Genomic DNA, 27668 nt, shown 5'->3' with positions numbered 1-27668 from the left:
CTTGGGAGTGAAGGAATGTTCTGCCTAATGAGTGCCAGATGAAATAAAATCTTTGATATATTATTGTTTAGTGTTCCCAAAGGGCTGAACCATTACCCAAGTCACTGTCCTCTGTTGCCTAAGTTACTACACTATCCCCTAACCAGTTTTCCTGCTTTTTTTGTATCAATTTTCGATAGGGTGTTTTTTTTTTAAAAAGAGACCTACTAATGCCATCTAGCTGCTTAAAGTTTTCTAATGGCTTCCCATCATGCCTAGAATAAAATCCAAATTTCTTATCCTGATTTTCAAGGACTTGTCTGATCTGGCCCCTGCCAATCTGCCTAAATTCATTCTTTACAACTCTTCTTTATCCATCATGTACCAGGTACACTGCTCTTTTTGACTCTCACACATGCCAAGTTCATTCCTGGCTTAGGAACCTTTATGCTTGCTGTCCTGTCTGCCTGAAAGCCCTAAAGGATTTTGTCAAACTTTCTTAATGTAACTGAAAATTAACTGGTTCAAGTAAACAGAATTAGAGCAAGCCTATGTTTACTTAAGTTACCTTTCTTACAGATATAAGCACAACCAGGGAGCTTCTTGTCTCACATACCATTCTTGGGATGTATTAATAATATACTAATAGTTGTCATATTATTTATATTAAAATTATGCCACTCATTTCTCTAAGAAGTATAGTAGCTATACCCCATAGGGCTAATTTGTAGCTAAAGACATTCGTATGATAAATTCAATCTACCTCTCTGCATCTTATAACAGTGATTATTTAAGGCCAAATCAACTTGATCCTGGGTGTTAGGGTAAACACTAAGCTTCTTTAAGAAAGATCCCCAAATACACAATGGAAATGAGATAAATGTTTATTTCACTTTTATGTAATAGGGCAAGGTATCATAGTGGGCCAAGTCTACTCTCCAAGGACATCCAGCAACTCAGATTCCCTCCACAATGCTGCTCTATTAACCCCTGGGACTCAGTCCTCCTCTGAATAGTCAAATTAGCTTGAAGCTTTTCCTAAGGTCTAGTCCACAGGAAGACAAGAGAAAGTAACTTCCTTTGAAGCAAGTGAGGTAGAAGTTGCACTCATTGCTTCTGATCACTTTCCATGGTGATATTTAGCTCTATGGTCACATTTTGTGCAAAGAGAATGGGAAATATGGTCTCTAGCTGGATATCCATGTCTGAATAAGAATGGAAGGGCAGATTTGGGGGGCCCACTAGCAGTCTGCCACACTCACATAATGCATGCTATACTTGATGAGTAAATGATTAATTGGCACGTGAGATAACAGTCCTTTCTCCCACCCAATACTGATCTCATTGAGAAACAAAAGAATAACAGACAGAAACTAACGTAACATTTTTATTAACAATAGAGGCCAGATTGGAGAATATAGCTTTATGTCTGTTAGCCACAGGAATTTGATAATGTCAAATCTCAGAATACAGCAGATTTAACCAAGTTCAAGGCAGCATTGGACCCAAACGAGTCTTCTTATATGGGAGAAAGAGCTTGTCCTTGGAGGAGAAGGAGAACATATGCTCTCCACAAGAAATGATGCTCCTGAAAGGAACGATGGCTGAAGCTCAGCCAAGGATACTCTTACTCTAATCAAATTTACTACATATATCATTGGTTCCACCTCGCTTGAGATGGTGTGGGTGAAGGAGTAGAGACAGTGCAGCATGTTCTTAGGCATACTCCTAAGAGTAAGAATGAGGAAATTAAATATGTGACTGAAATCAAGCCAAATTGGCTTTCAATGCATTTCTAAAATCCCCAGTTCTTCACCTTTCAGTTTCTTTTGGTCTCAGGCTAATCCCTTCACCAACCCTTCCTGCTGTAGCTCCGTTCCTTCTAATGTATCTCTGCTCTTGCTAACTTCTGCTGCATACAGCTTGCCCTCTCTTTAAGATTTTTTTCTCCACTAATTTATTTTCACTGGGAATATTTTACACAACACTGTCTTCAGAGTTCTGGTAGAATTACCTTTAAGTTCAGTCTTAGACTTCTTCAGAGGAGGGAGAGGATGTTTGCCCAAACTGTGATTAGTGTTTTTGAGTGGTTAATCCTAATGTATACTTACTGAAACAAATTAGGCAATAGCACCTCTGTTTATTGCATCCTCCACATGACACTACTTGGAGTAGCCTTTGCACAGATCCTTGTTCAGTGGAAATACTAATTTAAATGGTGGAGTGATTCCTTTGAAGTATCCAGAGCTTTACCTGATTTTATATCAAAAGCTATCACTATAATCACCCATATAAACAAAGGTATCAAAATGGTATTTAGTGCTATAGTACCCTCCAGCAACACTGTTGTAACTCTTCCAGAACCAAATATATTCACAGAACCCCAAACTCAGAAAAAGTTGGGGGCAACTTCAAAGGAGCTATCATTTTACTATATTCTGAAGCAAGGAATTGAATGTCAAATTCATTCCTTCCCACTCTGCTGAATTTGCTCTGATATATCAATTATGAAATAAGCTGGTCCCATATTAACTGTGGGAAAAAGTTGCACACTGACTTGAAATAATATGTGACTAAAATAGTATTCATTTATTATATAGGGAACTATAAAATAATATTGAATATTATTGCTATGAAATGCTTATTTTAAGTGCAACTAATGCCAGTTTTAAAAAAATAGCTGTAAAATGCCATTTTAACATCCAACACATGAAATCCTGAAAAAGAGTTTTTGGACTCTTTTCTTAGCACGTTTTGCCACAAAATAGCATTTCCAGTATTATAGTACATATTAAACTATATTAGCATCCTCTGATTACTTGTCTGTCTTCTCTAATTGGCTGTATATCCCTTGAAGGCAAATAGTCATCTCTGTACCTCCAGAGTAGTATAGTCTGAGCTCCATGAATAAATAATGAATGAAAGCTCCTGGAGCTTCCAGAGTCAAGGTTAATAGTACTATACTTAATCGTATAATTAGTATTACTACTTCAAAAGCCTCAGAAAATTGTGTCACATGCTGAATCTTACAGCCTAAGTGGTTAACATGGTGTAACAAGAGTACTTTACTCACATCTCAGATTTCACTTGGTTCCTCTGCTTTTGTGTGGAATGTACTTTTTTTTTGTTTATATTTTCCCTTTTCCCCTCTTCTACTTGTCATTCCTCCTCTGCATAGCTGTTCCTATTATGGAAATAAATTATGTTTAAATGTTTATGAATTGAGCAAAGTTGAACTTTCCTTGATTAAATAGCAATACGGTATTTAAATTACCATTTTTTTTTTCTCAGAACGAACATCTTTCTGGATTCCTTTTAATACTGAGGGCCTTATAATTTGACAATGTAAATTAAAAGGCATCTAACATAAAAATGATACATAAATTTGTTTTTTTTAAAAAAAAGCACACGCATCATATGTAAGAATTTATCACTATCTTCTGCTGTCTCAAATTTCCACTTTAAAGAAATATAAAAATTTGTGTAAGACTAGCAAGCAGCAACTGCTTTTATAATTGACTTTTCCAGTCCTATTCATCTTTTTTGATTAAACATAAGGTATAATCTGTTGAAAATTCAGTAATTCAAAAAATGAAGAATCATTTTTGATATCTATATCTAGATTAAATACTGAAAAGATCTTTTTGTAAGGTACTTTACATAAGTGGAACTGTGGGGATTATCTAGAATAGAAATACCATTGTGCACCAAGAGTTATTTGTGACCACGTGTAAATACAAAAATACATTTGGCCTATAGTTTAAAATTTTACTTATATGTAACTTTATTGATAAATTTTGATGCAGTAAAAACTGTATTATACTGTCCAGATTTATATAGATGTATTATATATTGCATATAGAGATGTATGCACCATTTTATAATATCAAAAAGTTAGTGGTATGTACTTTGGAATTGAGTTTCAGATATCTTCTAAAATTAATTTCTGAAATAGTAATGTAACAATTTATTTTTCCTTGTCTTTCTAATGAAATATAAGAATTAATGAAGCATAAACATAACTGATCATGAATAGCTGCAGCAACTACAATAGTTAGCATACACATTAGACCTCTAATGGTCTTTGAATGAAAACCTGGAGGTGATCAAATGAGCAAAATGACAAAAAGAGATTACTGATTTGTCTGCAAAAAGGGATTGCTGAGTGTTTCATTCATTTATCCAGTGAATGGCTATTGAATATCTAATATATGCTAGGCCAGGTGTTGGGCCCAAGGAATCCAGCAGTAAACAAGACAAAGTCTTCTGTACTCTTGTGGTTTACAGTCTAGCTGAAACAAAAATTTTCATAATGAAATTACAAGTGAGCATACAAAAAAAGGATGGTTCATTGGGCTACAGACACATAAAACCTAGTCTGAGAGGCTAACAAATTAAAATGTGTGTGTGTGTGTGTAATTATGAGTTTAATTTTCCTAACATAATCAGTTATTTAAATGATAATACTTCCAGAGTTAATCTTGGTTAAAGACTCTATGCTTTAGGAGACATGATGAAGCCCTCCCCTAAATACCTTCCCCAATAGTGTTCTGAATAAAGGTTACAGTCAAGTGTATGATTAAATGCCATTCAACAGGAAAAACAAAATCTATTGAGTGCCTAATAAGTGCTGGAGAACAAGACAGACATGTTTTGGCCCTCGGGTAGCTTCCAGTCTAGGAAAATGATGGCTGTTGAAGAATAATACAACATGATGAGTATCTCAGTGGGAGAAGGCCAGAGAGCCAAAGGAAGATACAATTTGGAAGCTGAGCCAGTCAGCTGTTGGCTGAAGGTTTCCAAGAGATTCGCAGACAAGTAAACAGCTCTACCTTTGGCACCTTTAGCATTCTGTGGGATTTGCTGTTCTTTGTCTCTTATAGAGTGTGTCTTTTCACATAGTTTTCATATTAAAATGCTCCCTTTTCCCCCAACACACACACTCACACATGCACACCAATGGCTCATGACTGGGTAACACAGGTAAGATCAGTTTTACGTTATGAAGGAGAACTGATCTTTTACCCTTGGCACTTTTCTTTCTTAAACTTGACTTTCCCCCTTCTTACTGCTGAAGTTACAAGACTCTGAAAGCAACAATTAGGGCGTAGGCCTAGGGCAGTGAAATCAAAGGAGCCTCTTTGCTTTCTTTTCATCTAGGCTTTAGGCCAGCGGCACAAAAGGAGACTTTGCGGAATGCCATGACTCAGCCTCACTCACTAGGGCTCTGGTTTAGTGCCAGAGACTCATCGTAAAGAATGCGTGTGTGCTCAGACTTTTTCATGGGTCCCTAAGCAATCAAAAGATGGCTGATTTATTTTTTAGAGACTTGAGAGTTCCAACAAAGCTTCTTTTTAACAGAGGTTTATCTAACAGAAAACAAGATTACAATATGTTGTTTTCTTTAGGAAGGATACTCAAAATTTGCAATATTTTTGTTGTTTATAAAGTATAGAACTCTAGTTGACATTCACACCCTTTCCACCAGTTTAGGGAGTAGGGTTGCTTGCTTTGATAAGATCACATGATATTGATTGAGCTGATTTTTCTAGGGTCAGGTTTTCCCCTGGTGTCAGGAGAGAGGTCACCACAGGCCTCCCTTCCCTCTTGCTTCCAATCAGATGGCTGGCAGAACAGGGTTGGAAGAGAATTTGGGGATAGAGGGGTTGTCCTCTCTTCCTTCTTCTCTCTTAAGTTCGGAGCACAGCCTACACCACATCTGCAGTACACAGGGAGCTAACAGGGTCCTCTTGTTTGTCTTTCTCTCCATTTCCATTAGTGCCCACTGGAGTCTAAGAAAAGGAAAAGAAATGAAGAGAGAGCATCCTAAGAGCCTGCCTTAGCTTAAGGCTATTCAGGCCTAATAAGCTCAGGAAAAAGAAGCCTTTCATGTACTCAGCCAAGCTTACTAGAGCTTTGTAGAGTGGCTTGAAGCTAAATTCCTAACTAATAAAGTTTTTTTTTTTTTTTTTTTTAACTGTTGTTGCTTAGTTACTTTCTCCCTTGAATCATTTGCTTTGTGAGCATACACCTCTCAGAGGTATCAGGGGAGGAGACTTAGTTAAGGCGAGTTTAGAAATACTCTTAGCACTCTGACAAAACACATTAAATAGTAACCCAATCTCCCTCAAATTTCTAAATAATGTACACATGAACTATTGATTTAAAAGTAAAAAATGCTGTTTTTGTTTGCAGAATATACTTTACTGATATTGGTGTCAGTAAAGGCCTTGACATTCACTGTAAACAGCATAATATACAGAGCAATTACATATTTGTAAACCAATCCATGGAGTTCAACAAAATCTTGACAGTGAAGCCAAGACTGCCCACGCTGAATAAAGGATACCCATACTACGACCTACACTGTTCATGAGCTGCTCCACTTGACTGCTAAATTTAGAATTAGAGAACTATTAAATATTAAGAATGGTTTGAATGCTGGTAATAAAATATATCTACCATGAGTTACTTTGCAGCTATGTGGTTGAAATTTTACAATGAATAGAACTACTAATCGCTGTAATATACCATGCTAGACTTTCCAAAAGCAAGTGCTAACATAAAAATTTCCCTTTGCACACATTCTTAGAAATGGATATTATCTGTTTTTAGCAAGAGTGTCGTGTAAATTCTGGCATTTATATACTGAGTCTCAAAGATCTCTACCTATATGGTTTTCATATAAGTAGAGATCTATATGGTTTGCTGCTCTTACCCACCCTGTGAGGTGAGTGGGTCAGTCACAGCCATTGAAAAAATAGCTTTGTAGAGTTCCCATTCTCAGCTGGCTGCTCTTCTTATTCATCAGGGGTGTCACATATATAGTCTGAAAAGGCATGTTAAATATTATAGTAATTTGAAAATGAAGCCAAAAATGTTGGTTTTATAATGTAGAAAACAAAAACAAAGCTGGAACTAGGTGGATGTTGAGGCTAAGATTCTCAATGATGATGGGGTGGGGGAAAAGGTGTTCTGTTTATTCAAAAAAGGCATGGGCTTTAGAAAACTGATAGATAATCTTTTTCCTAGATGATCTCACACACTGCCTTGGTTTTACCAACTACTGAAATACTGGTATCTTCTATATTTGCATCTTTAGGCTGGACTTCTCTTTCATCTCCTGACTGGTATATTCATTTACTTACTTAAAAACTCCTTGGAAAAAAAAAAGTCATCTTGATTCATACTGTCTCAAGGCATGAATCAATGGTCTTGCAGAAGAGGTTCTTCTACAGCATCTGCAGATAAATAGGTTAAGGAAGGCAAGTTATGGAGGCAGCAAACGTAGATGGTCTTCATCAAATCTGTTGTGTTCAAACTGCTTTAGTTTATTCTTTATAACATGATTTTTCTATTTCTGAAAAGTAATACAAATTTTTAAAATTCTTTTTTAATTTTCTTTAAATTTATTTTCTTTAAATTATTTTTGATCTTTAACAGCCCCTCAAAGTGAGATAAGCAAACCATTAGGCTAAAACCAGATTTAAATTAAGCACAAGTTACTAGTGGGTTGATCCATGATAGGCATTAGCCCTCTCACAGATAAAATGTCTACATAGTCATTACCAAAACATAATACGAGGTTATCTGTTGTTATGCTAATAGGTAAATGCTTAAACAACAATTGCAAATCAAGTTTACAAAAGCAAATGTGATACCTACTAATTTACAACTGAAATAGTGATTATCCCCTTATTTTCAGAAATTGATGTTTCAAAACATTAAATCAGCAGAAAAGTTGGACATTGAAACAGGAACTGCTACTTAAAATAATTAAGACAAGGAATCACACAGACCTTTATATAAGGCTTTAGTGATGATTAAAAACTCCTATACTAGCCAGAAATGTATGAATGCATGACTCCCACTGGCTTTAATAGCCATTTTGTGTAAACTCAGCTGTAATATTTACAACTGGGAGGTATGTTTTTCAAGGTTTTTCTGCGGATATTTGCACAATGAAGCTTCTCTTTAGTATTTGTCTATTCTTGCTCTTATTTCTCATTGATTTAACTATGTATCATATAATAGAAAACATTTCACCAGGGGGAACATTTTTATATTTGTCTTAAAATATGAGTAGTTCCATAAGTGAATGTTGTAAGTCTTAAAAACCTAGTGCAACTTTATTCTAAGTCCTATTTGACATTTTTCTTTGTGTTTTGAAGTTGAAACTGAACACCTGGAAAGCAATATTACTGGTTTAATATGTCTCCACTTATATATTTTATTTGAAAATGCCCATAAGAAACCTTACTGAAAATATAGGAAAGAAGATTCACTTCGAGAAGCAAAATGGCTTTAACGCAACAAAAATCTTTTTCAGAGTGAAAAAGCAGCAACACCAACACAAAACTGATTTTATTCTTTCTACCACCTGAATCATGCTTAAAATAAAGTGCTTTCTGGCTGCTTGAATAGAACAACAATGGATTTCATGTTAACTTTTCCAAAGATTTATCAAACATTGTATTACCAAAAACCAATACTGCTGAGATAAGCTATACATAGAATTTAATGGCAAAAAGATAATTCATTAAAATTATATGCATCTACATATGTATACAAATACATTTCAAGCTTCTGTCTAATGAATTGATAACCACCATGTGGCATTCTAAAATCATAGTAGATACCTAGGTACTTAAACAAAAATATAATTTTATCACCTTTTCTTTTTAACTTAAGCTAAAATTGAGTATGTCAGTGATCCCATTTGATTTTTCTCTTCCATTGGACAATAGTTTCTAAATATCATTTTATACTTCTCATTTACAATGAATTTGGATTAAGTAAAATATGTACAATGCTGGCTCCTTGGTGCTTATGTGCCTCATGAATTGGTAAGTCACAAGAAGACTCTTCAACACTACCTTTGCCATACAAAGGTATCCCTACATACGTAGGGATTCCTTAAAAGAGATTAATGGGATTCTCCAGCTTCTCTAACTGATCCTGGGGAAGACAACTGTGAACCCAGCTGTCTTCCCTGGAGGACAGGCATTAGAGACCCCACAGCTATCTCCTTCCCCCTATTTACATTTGTAGAATAAAGCTGACACTTTAAATTGCAAATAAACGAATGTAAATATCTATCAGATTTTATTATAGAAAGTTAGAAAGGAGTTTTTGCCCTCCAAGATTTGAGGCTTTTAGCATGCCTCAGCAACTGGGAAATAACAAGATAGTGCCTAAAGATCAATTCTGTGAGCTTTAATTCAGGAAGGAAAATGGGAATCCACTGGAATTGTGAAGGACACCCCAGATCCCAGGGAGGATAATGTGGGCAAACAGCTCCTGTGACAGCATCTGGCTACTAAAAGTGCGTGAAGCCCCAGTATGTGAAAGAGGCAGAAAACCTTCCTCTGTGACTTACCTTTCCACTGGGGATCCAAGCAACCCAGGCCAAGGGAAAGCACTTTGTTTCTCCCAAGCTCTGAATAAACTGGGGAGAGGCTTGGAGACACTGTGAGGGAAAGACACCAGAAAAACCTGCAGGCATTTTCCCAGACCCGGGACCTAAAGCAGGATGCCATTTTTAATCCAGATGCATACAAAGTCAGCCATTCTTTGTCAACCTAGCAGCCTGGCTGTGGAAGCATTTTACTCTCTGCCAAGAGATTGGAGCACCTGCCCTGGAGTGGGGTAGGGAATTACATAGCCACAAATTGGGAAGTACCTCAGCAGTAGGCACTGGAATTGTGCTCTCTCCTATCACAAGGCTGGGGCAGGAGAGAGCTGCTACAGCTGTAGTTTCTCCTGGGTGGCAAGACTTGCAGCTAGGGCCAGCTTGGTGACCTGGAATCAGTCTGCATGTGTCCTTGCTGGGTGCCCCAGCCTGCTCCCCAGAGATCATGGTGCAGCAAGGTCTTCTCTGTCCCACCCCTAGGCAGAAATCCAGGCACTCAGAGCACCCACCTGCCTGGACCAGCAGCCTGAGCTGCCCGACCCTTCATGGACATGGACATGGTGTAGCATGGGACATAAACATGGAATAGCAGGTCCCTCTCTGCTCCATACCCAGGCAGGTCTCTCCAGGTATTCAGAGCACCCCTCGCCTGTATCAGCAGCCTGAGCTGCCCCACCTTTCCTATATATAGATTGTGGTGCAGTCAGGCCCTCTCCGCTCCATGCCCAGCAGATCTCCAGGCATTCAACGTATCTCCTCACCTGGATTGACAACCTGAGCCACCCCACCCTTCCTGTGCAAAGATCCAGGTGCAGAGGGACCCTCTCTGCTTCATACCCAGGCAGATCTTCAAGTATTTGGAACAGATCACCTGATTCAGCAGCCTGAGCTGATCCACCTTTCCTGTGCAGAGATCTGGGTGCAGAGGGGCCCTCTCCACCTCATACCTAGGCAGATCTCCAGGAACCTAGAGTACCCACTATCCTCATTCCCATGCAGAGAACTGGGGCTGAAGAGGTTTCTCAGCTCCACACCTAGGCATATCTTTGGGCACTTGGTGGCCACCCACTGGATGCTCCCTCAGTAGTGGTACTTATGCCTGCCATTGGAGGATCTGCAGGTGGACCTTCCCAGTCCAACTCTACTCATCTTGCCCCTCCACCACCCAGGGCTGAGCAGGGAGCTCAGACCACTGTGCACTCCATAAATCAGTGCATTGTCAGAGGCAACAGATATCTTCTTCCAGTAAACAAGGATCAAGTATATACCCAGCTGCATTGGCCACAGCCAGCTCTTACCTATAAGCAACATCTGGGTAATATCAACTGAACAAGGTGAACTGGTGTTCCAAGTGCCTGCAGATCTGCCTGGCATAAAGCAGAGAGGGTCCCTCTGCATGCAGATCTCCACACAGGAAGGGTGGAGTGGAACTGCATAACCCAGTAAAAAACCTGCTGACAGAAGTGCATAGGGCTATAAATGCAAGGCCAGAAGGCCCTAGCCAAAATTCTCTGCAGCCACATCCCCTAAGGAAGCAGGGAAATGGAAAGAAGAAAAAAAACAATAACATAAAGAAAGAAAAAGAAAACATCCTAACCACAGGAAAATAATTACAAAAATTGGAAGTGCCAGCATCTCCAGATGACAAAGAACCAGTGCAAGAATTCTAGGGCCATGAAAAATCTCAATATAGTGACACCACCAAAGGATTGCACTAGCTTTCCAGCCATGGTCCTTAACCAAAATGGAAAATCAGAAATGACAGATGAAGAATTCAAAGCATAGATAGCAAGGAAGCTTAATGAGATCCAAGATAAGGTTGAAATCAACACAAAGAAACTTCTAAATAAATCCAGCAAATAAAATAAGAAATAAATATCTTAAAAATAAGTCAATCAGAGCTACCGTAACTAAAAAACTCAATTAAGGAACTTCAAAATACAATTGAAACTTTTGTCAATAGACTGAAACAAGTAGAAGAAAGAATTCAGAGCTTGAAGATTAGTCTTTTGAATTAGTCCAGTCAGAAAAAAATGAAGAAAAAAGAACTACAAAAATGAACAGTCTTCAAGAAATATTGGATTATGTACAGCAACAAAGCCTATGGATTATTGGTATTCCTGAGAGAGATGGATAAAAAGAAGACAATCTGGAAAACATATTTGAGGGAATAATTCAAGAGAAATTTCCTCATCTTCCTAAAGACATACACATTCAGATACAAGAAATCCAGAGAACACCTGCAAGATGCTATATAAAACAAATATCACCAAGGCATATAATCACCAGTCTGTCTACGATCAATGCTAAAGGAAAAATTTTAAAGGCAACTAGAGAAAAACGTCAGATTATGTACAAAGGCAACCCATTGCGCTAATAGGAGACTTCTCAGCAAAAGTCATACAAGCCAGGAGAGATTGGGGACCTATTTTCAGCATTCTTAAAGAAATGATACTTCAATCAAGAATTTCATATCCCATCAAACTAAGCTTCATAAACGAAGGAGAAATAAAATATTTTCCAGACAAGCAAGCACAAAGAGACTAACTTTACAAGAACTCCTTAAGGGAGGAGTGCTAAACATGGAAATGAAAGAATAATATCTGCTCCCTCAAAAAGACACTTAAATACGTAGCCCACAGACTCTGTAAAGCAACCACACAATAAAAACTACAAAGCAACCAGCTAATAACTTCATGATAGGATCAAAATTTCACATATCAACATTAACGCTGAATGTAAATGGTCTTAACACCCCACTTAAAAGCCACAGACTGGCAGGTTGGATTAAAAAAACAAGACCTAGGCCTGGGGTGATGGTTCATGCCTGTAATCCCAGGACTTTTGGAGGCCAAGGTGGGCAGATCATTTGAGATCAGGAGTTTGAGACCAGCCTGGCCAACATGGTGAAACCCTGTCTCTACCAAAAATATAGAAATTAGCTGGGCGTGGTGGCATGTGCCTGTAGTACCAGCTTCTAGGGTGGCTGAAGTGTAAAAATTGCTTGAACCCAGGAGGCGGAGGTTGCAGTGATCACACCACTGGGCAACAGAGCAAGACCCTGTCTCAAACAACAACAACAACAAAAACAAAAACAAACCATCTATCTGCCGTCTTCAAGAGACCCATCTCATGCGTAAGGACATCCCATGCTCAAAGTAAAGGGTTGGAGAAAGATCTATCATGCAAATGGAATGCATTAAAGACAGAGGTGACTATTCTTATGTTAGACAAAACAGACTTTAAACCAACATTAAACCAACAACAGTAAAAGAGGACAAAGAAGGACATTACATAATGATAAAAGTTTCAATTCAACATGCAGACTTAACTATCCTAAATATGTATGCACCCAATGTTGGAGCACCCAGATTCATACAACAAGCACTTCTAGACCTATAAGTAGACATAGCCACACAATAATAGTAGAGAACTTCAACACTCCACTGACAGTGTTAGACAGATCACCAAGACAAAAAACTAACAAATAAATAGCGGACTTAAATTTCACATTTGACCAGTTGGACCCGATAGACATCTACAGAACAGTCCACTCATCATCCTCAGAATATACATTCTTCTTATCTGCACACAGAACATACTCTAAGACTGGCCACATGCTCAGCCATAAAGCAAGTCTCTGCAAATTCAAAAAAATCAAAATCATACCAATTATACTTTCAGACAAGAATGGAAAATAGAAATCAATACCAAGAAGATCTCTCAAAACCTCACAATTACATGAAAATTAAATCACTTGCTTCTGAATGACTATGGACAAACAATACAATTAAGGCAGAAATCAAAAAGTTATTTGAAATAAATAAAAACAGGGACACAACATACCAAAATCTCTGAAACAAAGCAAAAGCAGTGTTAAGAAGAAAGTTTATAGTGCTAAATGCCTACCTCAAGAAGTTGAAAGCTCTCAAATTAACAATCTAATATCACACACAGAGGAAGTTAAAAAAGAAGAACAAAGTAACCCCAAAGCTAGGAGAAGGAAAGAAGTAACCAAAATCAGAGCAGAACTGAATGAAATTGAGAACCAAAAATCATATAAGGGCTCAATGAAACCAAAAGCTGTTTCTTTAAAAAGATAAAGAAGATCAATAGACTGCTAGCTAGATTAACAAAAAAACAAAACAAAACAAAACAAAAACCCAGAAGATCTAACTAAGCACAATCAGAAATGATCAAGGTGACATTACAACAAACTTCCTGACATAAAACAGTTCCAGTGAAGGCATTTTAACAAGATAACCCATGAGCAAAACAAAACAAAACAAACAAAAACCTAGAGGGATTTTCTGTCCAATTTCGCAGTTGGAACAAAGCAAAATAAAGTGCTATCTGTTTCTCTGTCCAAAAAAGTTAGAAAAGATAAAAAGTACTAAGCCGATTTTTAAAAATTACTTGTAATAACACTCAAAGGGAAACATATTGGTATATTTCCTTCCAGTGTTTTTATGCATATTTTCAATATACATTTCTTATACACTAAGTCCTCATTTTAAGTGTCAAAATAATACTGCCTAGCATAAAAGGGAATATCATACAAGTTCAGTATTTAGTAAAAAATTAGAAGGGAGCCAAAATAAAAGATAATATGAAACAGACTAAAATACTAGCGGGGAGGGGAAGGGACTCAGCAAACAGTGGGAGTAATTAAGAAGGATGACCCTCAAAATGAGAGAACCTAGTGAGGATCTTAAGTTCCAAAATAAAATTGAGATAACTTAGACAATAGATCGCATATTGCTTTACAGTTTAACCTGTAATAAAACCAAGAAGGACACTTTTTAGCTCACTCTGTAGCTTGTTGCACCAATATGAAACTAATATAGGGAAGAATCTTGGACTATTCATACCCAAGTCTAAATGCAACCCAAGGAATAATGCTCAATACATTCTTTCTGTGTCATCACAGAGCCAATTTGTTATTTGGCTTTTTGACTTTTAACCTGAGGAATGGCTCCAGGACAATTGTGTTTTTGAAATAGGTACTGTATTTATGGGCTGTCAAAATATTTTTTAAAAGGCATATTTTATATACTGGGTATATGAAGAGGAATTATGCACAAATGCCCCCCTAGAAAAAGTCCCTTTATTAAATAGATTTTCCAGCTTATTCTCAATTGAAGATTTTCATTAACATTAGAAGGGAATGTTATTTCATCAACTTATAAGGCAATAAAAATATAAAAACAGGAATACAAAGATATTAATCTTAACTTCTATTCACGTGCATTAAATCTGAAAAGGAGTTTGGTCAGATTTTTTTGTGCAAATGAAAAATATTTAACTGTTTTTAAATATTAAACTAGTTTTGTTATGCAAAGCAATATTTTTCCTGTATTTATTAATACTTATTAACGAACTCAAGCCAATTCCTTTTATTTTACGAACTTTTAGAATACCATTTTTCCAAAGGGCATAGAAGAATAACAAATATCACATTTGGCTGGGCACAGTGGCTCACACTACACAGTGGCTCACACTGCTGTAATGTCAGCACTTTGGGAGGCCAACATAGGAGAAAAACTTGAAGACAGAAGCTCAAGACCCCTGTCTTAAAAAAAAAAAAATTACATTAAAAGTGTTTACATGATTTCTTGGTACTTAGCTTTTAATATAATGATATTACTAAAATATAAATGAAATGTTTGCCTCTGTAAGTCATTTTATTTTCATATTAAGATATTATTCCATTTTGATTAATGATTAAGTGGTAATATTTCCTAAGAATTAAGCTTTCAAATTCTTTTTTTCAGCATATTTCTCAAGTCGTTATCACTATTAGTAAGCATTCAACTAAATTAGAGGATATTTTATTTAAAAAATTTATTTTATAAAGTGAATTGCTTTAGAAGTACAAGTAACCTTTTTAAAAAATCAATATTTTTATCCTATTCACCAGACAGAATTATCATCATGGGACAAATTGCATATCTGATTTTCTTAGACAGGTAAACTTATTTTCCTAACAACTCAGTAAGTGATTTCCTCATTGCCAAGTAGCCTGTAATTCTCACATGAAATTTATTTTTAAAATGAATAAAATAGTATTGTCTATGAACATCTATGTTCTCCAAGGAGACAAGGAACCTCTTGAGGGCTGGGACCCTGTGGTTCATTTTACATGCCCTGCATCTTTCAGCAGTTGAGGCATTTCAGATAATTTTTTTAAAAAGTCACGAATGAATGAATGAGCCAGTATATAAAACTAATGTAAATAGTGCTCTGTGCTTCTCTCAGCATTTCATAACAATACAAGAAATTGTTCTTTTTATTTCTCCATGTCCAGTTTCTCTATCCTCATGATCAAATTTTATTAGGTAGCTGTTCTAGTTTCCTGGAGCTGCCATAAGACATCACCACAAACTATGTATGTGGCTTAAAAACAACAGAAACTTATTTTCTCACACTTTGGAGGCCAGAAGTCTAAAATCAAATTGTCAGCTGGGCTATGCTCTCTGTAAAAACTCTAGGGGAGAAGCCTTCCTTGCCTTTTCCAGCTCCTGCGGACACCAGGTGTCCCTTGGCTTCACATGCCTCACTTCCATCTCTGCCTCTGCCTTCACATGGTTTTCTTGTCTTCTGGTTTCTTTTCTGTCTCTTATAAAGACACGTGCCATTGGATTTAGGGCTCACCTGGTTAATCCTGGATGATATCATCTGGCGATCCTTACCTTCATTGTATCTGTAAAGACTATATTTTCAAATAAACTCACATTCACAGGTTCTGAGTAGGCATATCATTTGGGGACCATTATCCAATCCACCACAGTAGCTAATTGTACAGATATTTTTCTATTGAATATTTTTTCAAAATACCTTTTAAATGGGTATACATATTTGTGTTAAATGATATGTTAAGCTGATACAAAAAAAAAAAAAAAAAAGCCCTAAACATATAGTGGCCTAAATAACATAGGAGTTTATTTCTCATCTCACAGTCTGGCCAGACTATGTGGTTAGAGTGGCTCTGCTCCATTAGGTCACAAAGGGTCCCTGGTGCCTCCGGTCTCTGCCATGTTGGCATTCAACTCAGAGGGGGAATGGAAGTGGGGAACAACTACTCGTTTTAAACAAGTAAGGCTCAGCTGGGCACAGTGGCTCACGCCTATAATCCCAGCACTTTGGGAGGCCGAGCAGGAGGATCACTTGAGCCTGGGAGTTCAAGACCAGCCTAGGAAACATGGCAAAAACCTGCCTCTACAAAACATACAAAAATTAACTGGGTGTAGTAGCATGCACCTGTAGTCCTAGCTATTTGTGAGGCTGAGGTGGGAGGATTGCTTGAGCCTGGGAGGATGAGGAGGCAATGAGCTGTGATTGTGCCACTGCACTGCACTCCAGTCTGGGCAACAGGGTGAGACTGTGTCTCAAAAAAAACCCCAAAAAACAAAGAAATGAAGTTAGAGTTGCGCACATCACTCTTATGTTACCATTCCGCTGGAGAGAACTTATTCATGTGGCTACTTCTAGCTGCGAGTAAAACTAAACAGTTGTATTTCTAGCTGGGTGGCCATGGATCCAGCTTTAACTCTACCACTATGCAAACTGGAGGAACAGATGGAAGAAGAACTAGTGTGTGACGTTAGAAAATCTTAACTCTCCTAATTGTACCTTTTAAAAAATTAAACAGGCCTTTAGTGGAGTCAACACAAGATATGCATGTAGTTAATCATCATCTTCATTCATAGATTGAAAATAAATATTAACTTTCTTGAATTTTTAAAATTCCTTATTGTGTTTGACATTTATTACCTTTGAGGGAAGAAACTATTTTTCTATAGTTTAGAAGTCATTTTTAGACATGGTTAGCATTAGTCATTGTTATTTTCTTTTTTGAAAATGTATTTTGCAGAGATGGGGTCTCACTATGTTGTCCAGGGTGGTCTCAAATTCCAGGTCTCAAGCGATCCTCCTGCCTTGGCTGCCCAAAGTTCTGGGATTACAGGTGTTAGCCACTGCGCCTGGCCATTTTTTTTATTACTATCTTTAAAACTCTCTTATAAAATATATGTCTTACATAACTTATCCTTTGCTTTCCATGAGGAAGTATTTCTCATGGCTTCTTGCTCTCTGTGGTGGTTGAATTAATTACCTGGTAAGTGGGTGACAGTGATTGGCCTAGGTTAGTCTGTCTGCTCTACACTCAAATCTTCCAGCTACTGGGCTATTCCAAGGTTCCTGCTGGCAGTAGAGAGCTATTATTTGGCTCTCACTCTAAGGTCCATTCTCCATCAACTCTATCAGGAATATTGTTAAAGTTTTGACCTTCAGTTGACTGACCTACATCTCTCTCAACAGTTCAAAACTTAGGTGGTGAGGAGGTCTAATTTATTAACCCCCCCTTACCCCAATACTGAGGAAATGTATTATGCAAGTTTTTGTTTCCCATATGATTTGTGAGCACAAAATGATGAATCAGAGAAGTTCCTGAAAGACTGCAGCCAAAGACTGTGTTTAATATTGCTATAAAGAAAGGGTAAAATTTCTGTCCAAGGGAGGAATTTTTTTTCAATTTATTTATTGTTGTGGGAAGTCAGGGACCCTGAATGGAGGGACTGGCTGGAGCCGAGGCAGAAGAACATAAATTGTGAAGATTTCATTTTAATATGGACATATATTAGTTCCCAAAGTTAATACTTTTATAATTTCTTACGCCTGTCTTTACTGAAATCTCTGAACATAAATTGTGAAGATTTCATTTTAATATGGACATTTATTACTTTCCCAATAATACTCTTATAATTTCTTATGCCTGTCTTACTTTAATCTCTTAATCCTAGTATCTTCATAAGCTGAGGATGTACGTCACCTCAGGACCACTATTGTGTTATCTGTACAAATTGATTGTAAAACATGTGTGTTTGAACAATATGAAATTAGTGCATCTAGAAAAAGAACAAAATAACAGTGATTTTCATGGAACAAGGGAAGACAAACATAAGGTCTGACTGCCTGCAGTGTGGGGCAGAATAGAGCCATATTTTTCTTCTTGCAGAGAGCCTATAAATGGATGTGCAAGTAGGGAAGATATCGCTGAATTCTTTTCCTAGCAAGGAATATTAATAATTAAGACGGTGGGAAAGGAATGCATTCCTGGGGGGTGGTCTATAAACGGCTGCTCTGGGAGTGTCTGTCATATGTGGTTGAGATAAGGACTGAAATACGCCCTGGTCTCCTGCAGTACCCTCAGGCTTATTAGGGTGGGGAAAACAACCCACCCTGGTGAATTTGAGGTCAGACTGGTTCTCTGCTCTCGAACCCTGTTTTCTGTTAAGATGTTTATCAAGAAATATGTGCACAGCTGAACATAGACCTTTATTGGGAGTTTTTTATTTCGCCCTTTGCCTTGTGATCTTTGCTTTGCCCTTTGCCTTGTGATCTTTATTGGCCCCAGAAGCATGTGATCTTTGTTCTCCTTTTTGCCTTTTGATGCATGTGATCTTTGTGACCTACTCCCTGTTCGTACACCCCCTCCCCTTTTAAAGTCCGTAATAAAAACCTGCTGGTTTTGTGGCTCAGGTGGGCATCATGGTCCTACCAATATGTGATGTCACCCCTGGAGGCCCAGCTGTAAAATTCCTCCCTTTGTACTCTTTCTCTTTATTTCTCAGCCGGCTGACACTTAGGGAAAATAGAAAGAACCTACGTTGAAATATTGGGGGCGGGTTCTCCCAATAATTTATTATTATTATTTTTAGATGGAGTCTCATGCTGTCACCCAGGCTGGAGTGCAGTGGCGTGATCTTGGCTCACTGCAACCTCCACCTCCTGGGTTCAAGCAATTCTCCCTACCTCAGCCTCCCAAGTAGCTGGATTACAGGGCCCCCCCCCACTACACCTGGCTAATTTTTGTATTTTTAGTAGAGACTGGGTTTTGCCATGTTGGCCAGGCTGGTCTTGAACTCCTGACCTCAAGTGATCCACCCACCTCAGCCTCCCAAAGTGCTGGGATTACAGGCATGACCCACTGCGCCAGTCTTTTTTCAGTTTAAACCCCATATGAAAGTTATCCTTCCAGTCAAAAGGAGCAAAATGTAACTCCTATCTTACTCCCACCCCACTCCATACTTTCCTTCCACCCCCTGTGTAGTCCTAACCAAGGACACACCACAAAGGCTGTAGTCCAATCCAAGAGACACAGAGGGTTCATGGGCTGCAAAAACAGAAAGGCTAATGAGTTATAAATATTTAGCAATGAGGATTAAGGAAAGCAACTACTTTGGATATACTACTGACAGAAATTATATTGATGGGAAAATTCAAAATCTGCAAAAAGATAAATAAGTGTTTGTACAAAGATTTGATTATTTCAACAGCCCCGCAAGAGATAAGAACGTCGTATAACTCAAGAAGAGTGTCATCAGAACCAAGGCACCTGAAAAAGAAAAACATTCAAAGGAGGATAGATCAGAATAGAGACTATTCCTTAAATATTCTTGGCTAAGGGCTCCATAGTTGCTAGACAGAGAAGCTGGAAGTTAATTTCAAAACTTCCCTCTTAAGTGTTTAATATAATTGGTATCAACTTACTCAAATATATTAATGTTTCCATTTTGTGGCTTCCACCAGTCTCAATTTATCAATTTCTTATAGTTTTCATGAAGTCTCTTATGTACTGGGGGTCAGGGGACAGGGCTCCTACACTTGTTGAAGTATATTCAGGCTGGAAACACCACAATTTTATTTTAACTTTTATTTTAGGTTCAAGGGTACATGTGCAGATTTGTTATATGGGTAAACTGTGTGTCATGGGAGTTTGGTGTACAGATTATTTAGACACCCAGATAATAATCATAGTACCCAATAGGTATTTTTTCTGAACCTCCCTCCTCCAACCCTCTACCATCAAGTAGGTACTAGTGTCTGCTTTCCCTTCTTTGTGTCCATGTGTTCTTATTGTTTAGCTCTCACTTATAAGTGAGAACATGAGATATTTTGGTTTTCTGTTCCTGCATTAGTTCCCTCAGGATAATGGCCTCCAGCTCCATCCATGTTCCTGCAAAGAACATCATCTCATTCTTTTTCATGGCTGTATAGTATTTCATGGTGCATATACACCACATTTATCAAGTCTACCATTGATGGGCATTCAGATTTATTTCCTGTCTTTGCTATTTGTGAATAGTGCTGCAATGAATATATGCATGCATGTGTCTTTATGGTAGAACAATTTATATTCCTTTGGATATATACTCAATAATGAGATTGCCAGGTTGAATGGTAATTCTGTTTTGAGTTCTTTGAAGAATTGCAACACTTATTTCTACAATGGCTGAACTAATTTATACTCCTCCCTCTCTTTTCTCCACAACCTTGCCAGTATCTGTTATTTTTTGACTTTTTAATAACAGCCACTCTAATTGACGTGAGATGGTATCCCATTGTGGTTTTGATTAGCATTTCTCTAGTGATTAATAATGTTGAGCATTTCTTCATATGCTTTTTGGCCACATGTATGTCTTTTTTTGAGAACTGTTCATGGCCTTTGCCTATTGTTTAATGGTGTTGTTTACTTTTTGCTCAAAAATTTGTTTAAGTTTCGTATAGATCCTGGATATTAGACATTTGTCAGATGCATAGTTTGCAAATATTTTCTCCTATTTTGTAGGTTGTCTGTCTACTCTGTTGAGTTTCTTTTGCTGAAACACCACGACTGATTTACAGCCAAGGTTCTGATACTAAGAGCGGGTGCAATGAGTTCTGCAACCACTAGAAGTGGGTTCAGCACCCCTAGAAGATTCCTTAGGAAGTTTTGCTCCTATCTGAGTGGGCTTCGGGTTACTCATTTTTGAGATATGACTGCTGAATGACCATGACTGGGCCATCTCTTTATCTAGCTGTAAAGGCCCAGCTCATGATACTGGCAAGAACATGATCTAAAACTTTGTATGGTTTGTTGGTGGAATAAGATTCTTTGAATTCATAAACACTATAGAATTTCATTTATATTGTGGAACATAATTGTAACATCCTGGACTCCTTCCCTTTCTCTTATTCCCCATATTCCATCATTCCAAGTAATCTTGTTATGCTTTAGACATTCTCACGTTTATTTCATCTTTCCATAAATGGGTTGCAGTCTATTTACTCTGTCTCTTGGACATGTGACATAATCTACCAAGTGGTTTCCTTCCCTGGTTCTCCTCATAGCTTTTAGTAAATTTTCTAAATCCAAATATGTTTATTTCTTTCTAAAGCTCTAACAATTCCAGGGACTCCCACTTGATTATAGGAAGAAGTCCAGAAAACCAGAAATGGTTCTTAAAGTATGGTCCCAAGACCAGCTGCACCAGTATCACCCGGGAATTTGTGAGAAATGCAAATTCTTGCTTTCCAAGGCCACACACCAGCAGAATTAAAAACTCTGGGGATGAGGCCCAGTAAACAGTTCTTTGAAAAGCTCTCCTGGGAATTCTGATGCATGCTCAAGTCTGCAAACCACTGTTAGAGGATGGCATATTTGTTGATATTATTTGCCTGGCTTCCCCCAGAGTACATAGAGGTGCATTCTATGCCTGTGTCCTCAGAACAGCTTGCCACTTCCCAAGCACATTGTACCTTTTCATACTTCTGTGCTTCGGCACTTTCTGTGCCTGAAAGGCTATTCTACTCTCCCACTGTCTGCTCAAATCCCAGAGACAGCTTAAATCCTTTTGAAATGAGTAAGATGTAAATAACTGTATACTTATACTTCAACACCCAGCTCAAATATCATTATGGCTGCAAAACTTTCTCTGACTCCCAGGCAGATATAGTTATTCCTTCTGACAGTGCTGTCACTGTATTTAACACTTTGTGGTGCAGTTGTTTAGGCCGTCTCACACTGAAAGATGGATTCTTGAGGGCACACCTCCAATGTATCCTTTAAAATGCTGGGATCACAGTAGATGCCCAACAAGACATTTTTGAGTAAGATCTTATTTGGTGGCTTAGCAGGCAAGCCCCTCACTTCCTGTGCTTTGTTTTTCACTCCTTTCTTTTAACTGAAGATGAAGTTTCCCCTCTTCTTCCTCTTCAACTGAGAGCACAGGTTTGGGAGAGAAGGTTGTAAAGAGATGAGGTCAGTCACGTTAAGCCTAGAGTTCCACAGAGTATAGATCTTTCCTCCCTAATTCATATCTTATAAATGAAACAAATAATATTGATGCAAATCCAGATTCAAGTTCAAATTCTTAAAATTTTCTCCAATCATAGATTTTATTTAAGTCTTGATTAATGAGAAGAGTTAAAAAACCATAGTATTTAATAAATCTTGAAAGACATTATTCTGGGTGACTAAAAAGACATTATTAGTGTGACTAAAAAGTAATGAATTTATTCTGTGAAAGTAATCAATATAAGTTTCTAATCATATTTTCTATACTAGTAAACAAAGGTTCATTGGCAGTAGAATATTCTGAATTTTCCTTTTACTTACATTTTTAAACAAAAATTTAAGGTGGATAGTTTATATTACTTTTTCTCCTTAATATGCTATACGGTGTTAATTAGCGTAGTGGCTAGACTGAGAAGTACTTTGTGTGTATATCAACTTGTATGGTAACGTAAGTATAATAACAGTAAGATCTGGCATTTTTGTTCACCTTTATAAATGAACAACAGTTTTCTTTTTGGAATCCTGAAATACTATTTCCCATGAAATTGAAATTAATGGAAACTGGAAACACCAAATCTTCTGAGTCTTCTGGACTGGAAGTCACATCTGCAGAGTCAACCTATAATTTTTCATTTTCTGACTGGGAGTGGTAATTAGCTAAACAGTTACTTAGCTAATACGAGTTGGTGATTCCCCTTTCTCTGCTAATCCTTATATGTTGCCTCCACCAAGACTCATTTCTTTGGGTCAAATATGTAGTGAGGAGCAGTGTGAGAGGGAGACTGGAGAGACTCCTCAGGGCGGTGCGTACTTGGGGAAGCATGGGCGAGTGTGTAAACATGAGGATGGCAGATCAAGCATGGATGAGATTGCAGCATTTCCCACTACAACTGTAACCTTGCATGGGAGAGTTGTCCAAGATTGGTTATTTTCACCATTAGCTCAGAGTATCAAGGACACCTTCCGTTTCAAGTGTCTAGTTAACACATCCAAGGAACAGAACTAGGAGCACTATTTGGAAACGGCCACCCCATCTGGAGTCATTGTGCTTTCCCTTGCCATCCTAAACCTTTCAACACCACTCTGATGCACGCACCACACAGGCTTTGTAATGGAGTTATTGTTCTTTTCTTCACAATTGGATTGTACTCCCTGAAGGTAGGAAATGCCTTTAATTCATCTTTATATTCTCAAAAGAGTCTAGCAAAGTATATACCCTCAATATACTCTTCTTGAACAAATAAGCTGAATACTCCTCATTCAGGAAGAATTAGTTGTTAACAGTAAAGAGCAATTTCATACAGGGTCCAAATGTACTTATTTAAATTACAGATCTTAAGCAAGTCTGAAAAAAAGGCACTTGTCTCTGTAAAATGCACCAAAAAGGATCTACAAACTATTTGCCTTGCTAGCTGAGGAGCCTGTTGAAGAACAGCATTGTTCTCCTGAGGCCACCATTTGATGCAATGCACTTATAATTTCATTTCCTTTTGCTGCAGGAGTTATTCACTGAGGGATGCCTGGCTTATGTGTTTATGTGGTTCAGAATTTCATGAAGAATTCAAAGCTTCTGGTTAGCCACAGTTGCTCACACCTGTAAACTCAGCACTTTGGGAGGTCAAGGCAGGTGTATCACTTGAGCCCAGGAGTTCTAAAGAAGCCTGGGCAACATGGCAAAACACCATCTGTATAAAAAATACAAAGATTAGCCAGGCGGGGTGGCATATGCCTGTAGTCCCAGCCACTCAGGAGGCTGAGGTGGGAGGATAACTTAAGCCAGGAGGTGGAGGCTGCAGTGAGCCATGCACACTCCACTGCATTCCAGCCAGGATGACAGAGCAAGACCCTGTCTCAAAAATAAAAAATAAAATAAAATAAATAATTCAAGCCTTCTGGAGCCCTGTTATAAAATAAACCAAATTCTAATTTTGAGCCCAGAACTCTAAAATCTCCCTTAATTAAAGATTTTAATGGGAGTCAGAGAAAGGCAAAAACACAGCAGGCCACCGAACCCAGAAGAAAAGGGGACTCCAATTGCATTTGATAAACCATTTGTATGAATAACAATAAATCACAGCAAACTAATTTTAACAGTTAGCTTCAACAACCACATATCAAAACACATTTAATATTATGGGTGCACTTAAAATTAACTGAAGCTAATATTGTACAATACACAGAAATTCATAATTATAAAATAGCAAATTTAGAGTTTAGAGAGTGATGTACCATTGAATTCATTAATAGTATCTTCCCATTTTCGATTTAAATATGATTACTTAATGCTTGATTGGATTTTTCTCTTTGATCTCATTTTCAGTCCTCAACAGATACTAACAAAATACCACATCTCAGTCAGAAGTGTAGTGGCAAGTATGTAACAGGGAGCCTGGAAAAATTTGCTTATTGTATAATTGACACCTGAAGAGCTGAGAAGATAGATCGGTTCTCATTTTTGATCAGGAAAAGTCATAGAAATGAAGCCCCAGGCTATCAAAGGGGAGAGAAAAACTACCTGCCACTCCCCAACTACATTAAAATAAATCCTGAAATGACAGAATCTATTACGATTAGAAATAGGCAGTGGCAAATTTGCATTCATCTCTACATCTTTCCTTTGAATCTCAAAGGAAGCACTGTCTCCCCTGCCTCTAATCCTTCCCCTAATATCTTAACCACATTCTCTTTCATCTCCTTTACAACCTGGCTTCATTATATTTCCTCTCTTCTGTGCCTTAATGCCCTCTTCTCTCCAGCCTTCTTTACCTCAATCTATAAACACACTGGAATCCTTCAGTTAGAATGTCCCCATCTTCCTCACCCTGTATTACCTTCTAGCTATCCCCTTTTTCTTCCTTTCCATCCAAAATTATTAAAAATGCTATCTAAACTCACTCTTTCATAGTTACCTTTCATTCACTCTCAAACTGGTGCAATTTGTCTGTTCCTGAAAGTACTTTCCCTAAGGCCCTAGTGGCTACCTTTAAAAGAAATATCTAAGGGACACTCACTGGTCCTTCTCTCATCTGGGGTCTTTATCTAGGTCAGTAGTGCCCAATCTTTTTCTTTTAGAAATAAATAGAGAATTAAAGGCTTCTGGAGCCGTATTACAAAATAAACCAAATTTTAATTTTGAGCCTAGGACTCTAAAATCTCCCTTATTTAACAATTTTAATGAGAGTCAGAGAAAGGCAAAGGTGCAGGAGGCCACCAAACCCAGAAGAAAAAGGGACTCCGACTGCACTTGACAAACCACCTTAACATTCCATCTTTCCATCTTAACATCTTAACATTCTCTCTTCCTTGGACTTCTAATATAACAGTTTCTGCAGATCTCCTCACACTCCCTGAGTTTAAATTTGAAATCTGCTTCCACCACTTTCTCTGTGTGGCTATGGGTGAGTTATATGAACTCAAGTGTTAGTTGTACTGAGCTTGTCAGCCTCTGACCTGCCCCTGCTGTGTCAGTGAGAGTTCCTGCAGGCAACAAAAGCAACTGTAAATAGCGTCTAATCAAGGAAGTATTAAAAAGGATGACAAAGCATCAGAAAATCATTACTAGAGCTGGGAAAGAGTTGGAAACTTGGTAAATAAGAACTTTGTTCACAAAATTCAACCACTGCCAAAACCATAGTGAAACTCAACCGGGTAGAGATAAATACCCTGACCACTTCTTACCTGTACTATCCTCCAATATTCTGCTGGTGCCTCTCACTGGTCAAGCCTAACTGGAAATCCAGAGCCCAGTGGAGGCTGAGTGACACCGTCTCTAGAGGCCAACCTCCTGAGACACACAGCAAGCCAGGGAAGGGTAGACACTGAACCTGGATAGAGGACACCAGAGAACAACCAGCACATGAGCACACTGCCCACCATCCCTTTCCTTCACTTAAAAAATATTTAGTGTGACAGGGACTATTCTAGGGAATCAGAGTACAGGGGTTCACAAGACAGGAAAGATACTCACTCTCATGGTATTTCATTCTGCTTATGGAAGACAGAAAGTAAAGGAATAAACAAGGCAATTTCAGGTGATGATAAGTGCTATGAAGAAAATAAGGGGTACCAGTAACCCGATGTAGGGAGGGCAGTCCTTTAGATGAGGGTAATCAGGAAAGTCATCTCTGAGGAGATGACAGGAGAGCTTAAAATGAATAAGAATGAAGAAACCAGGCTTTCTCAGAGCCAAGGGCAGCGTGTTCAAACAAGAAAGATTAGCAAGGGCAGAATGCAAATGTCCTGAGGAGGAAACCAGCTTGACTCATCCAAGCGAGACACAGGAGGCCTGGGTGGCTGGAACGTGTGAGACGGAGGGTGGCAGGAGGTGAGGTAGGAATGCCAGGCAGAGGCTAGATCGTAAAGGGCTTTGTAGGCCAGGCAGGGAGTTGGGTCTTTCCCTAATGCAATATAAGGGTTTTAGGCTGGTTGTGGTGGGCTGGTAGATATGGATTAAGACACATCTGATGTCCAATTGTAAAATATAATTTTCACAATTCTGTGAAAAATAAATTGTAGTGGGACGAGAATAGAAATATCCCACTACTGCTTGCATTGCTGTACCAGAGGTCCCATGCCCAGGAAAGTTAAATGATGTTTCAGGTAGGAGTGACACTGTTTAGAGCAGGATTGGCACCTGACCCAAGAGTAGCTCATTTCCAGGTTGGCTGGCAGCCCATGAAGCTACTTAGAGCTAAGAGCTCTGGAACTGGCTTATATTCTTCCGAAATGCAGACTAAAGGATAAGAAGTGGATTAATTAGCCAGTTGGTAGTGTGAGAATAGATTAAAGAGGTAGAGAAGAGCAGAGACACAATGAGAAAGAAATAAGAGAGTAGCTTATGCCTGGGCTCCTAATAGCTACTCATATACCCATATAAACACTTGTTCCTTCTTTTCATTAGTCTCTTGAGTTTCTCTTTCTTACAAGCAAAGGAATCTAACAAGCACATTGGTGTTCACAAGTTTTCTTCCTTAAACCTCTTCTTCTCAGGCACATTAGCCAGGATGACAAAGATCTGCTCTGGTAACAAAACTCAAATCTCAATGGCTTAAAACAACCAAGGTTTACTTCTCACTTTACATGTCCTTCATGATGTGACTGGGACTCTGTTCTGCATCATCTTCTCACCACTACCAAGGCTGATAGTGCATATGCTCTCTG

The 27668-nt window shown here is 38.2% G+C and overlaps 1 long non-coding RNA gene across 2 annotated transcripts; it reads right to left on the bottom strand.

Annotated features, from left to right (window-relative positions):
- Positions 1–162: 162 nt before the first annotated feature.
- On the bottom strand, positions 163–27668 carry LOC107976384 (uncharacterized). 2 transcript variants are annotated; one of them, XR_010159281.1, is made up of 4 exons: positions 27583–27668; positions 26187–26332; positions 7128–7220; positions 163–3163 (listed from the first exon to the last, which is right to left on the bottom strand). It is a non-coding gene; the product is annotated as an uncharacterized LOC107976384 (long non-coding RNA). The 2 variants fall into 2 exon arrangements; XR_010159282.1 differs by lacking the exons at positions 163–3163; positions 26187–26332; positions 27583–27668 and adding exons at positions 5256–5771; positions 16046–16206.

The sequence above is a fragment of the Pan troglodytes genome, chromosome 7, assembly GCF_028858775.2.
Source record: "Pan troglodytes isolate AG18354 chromosome 7, NHGRI_mPanTro3-v2.0_pri, whole genome shotgun sequence".
Classification (NCBI taxonomy): Eukaryota; Metazoa; Chordata; class Mammalia; order Primates; family Hominidae; genus Pan; species Pan troglodytes.
This window is presented reverse-complemented; position numbering and strand designations above follow the sequence as displayed.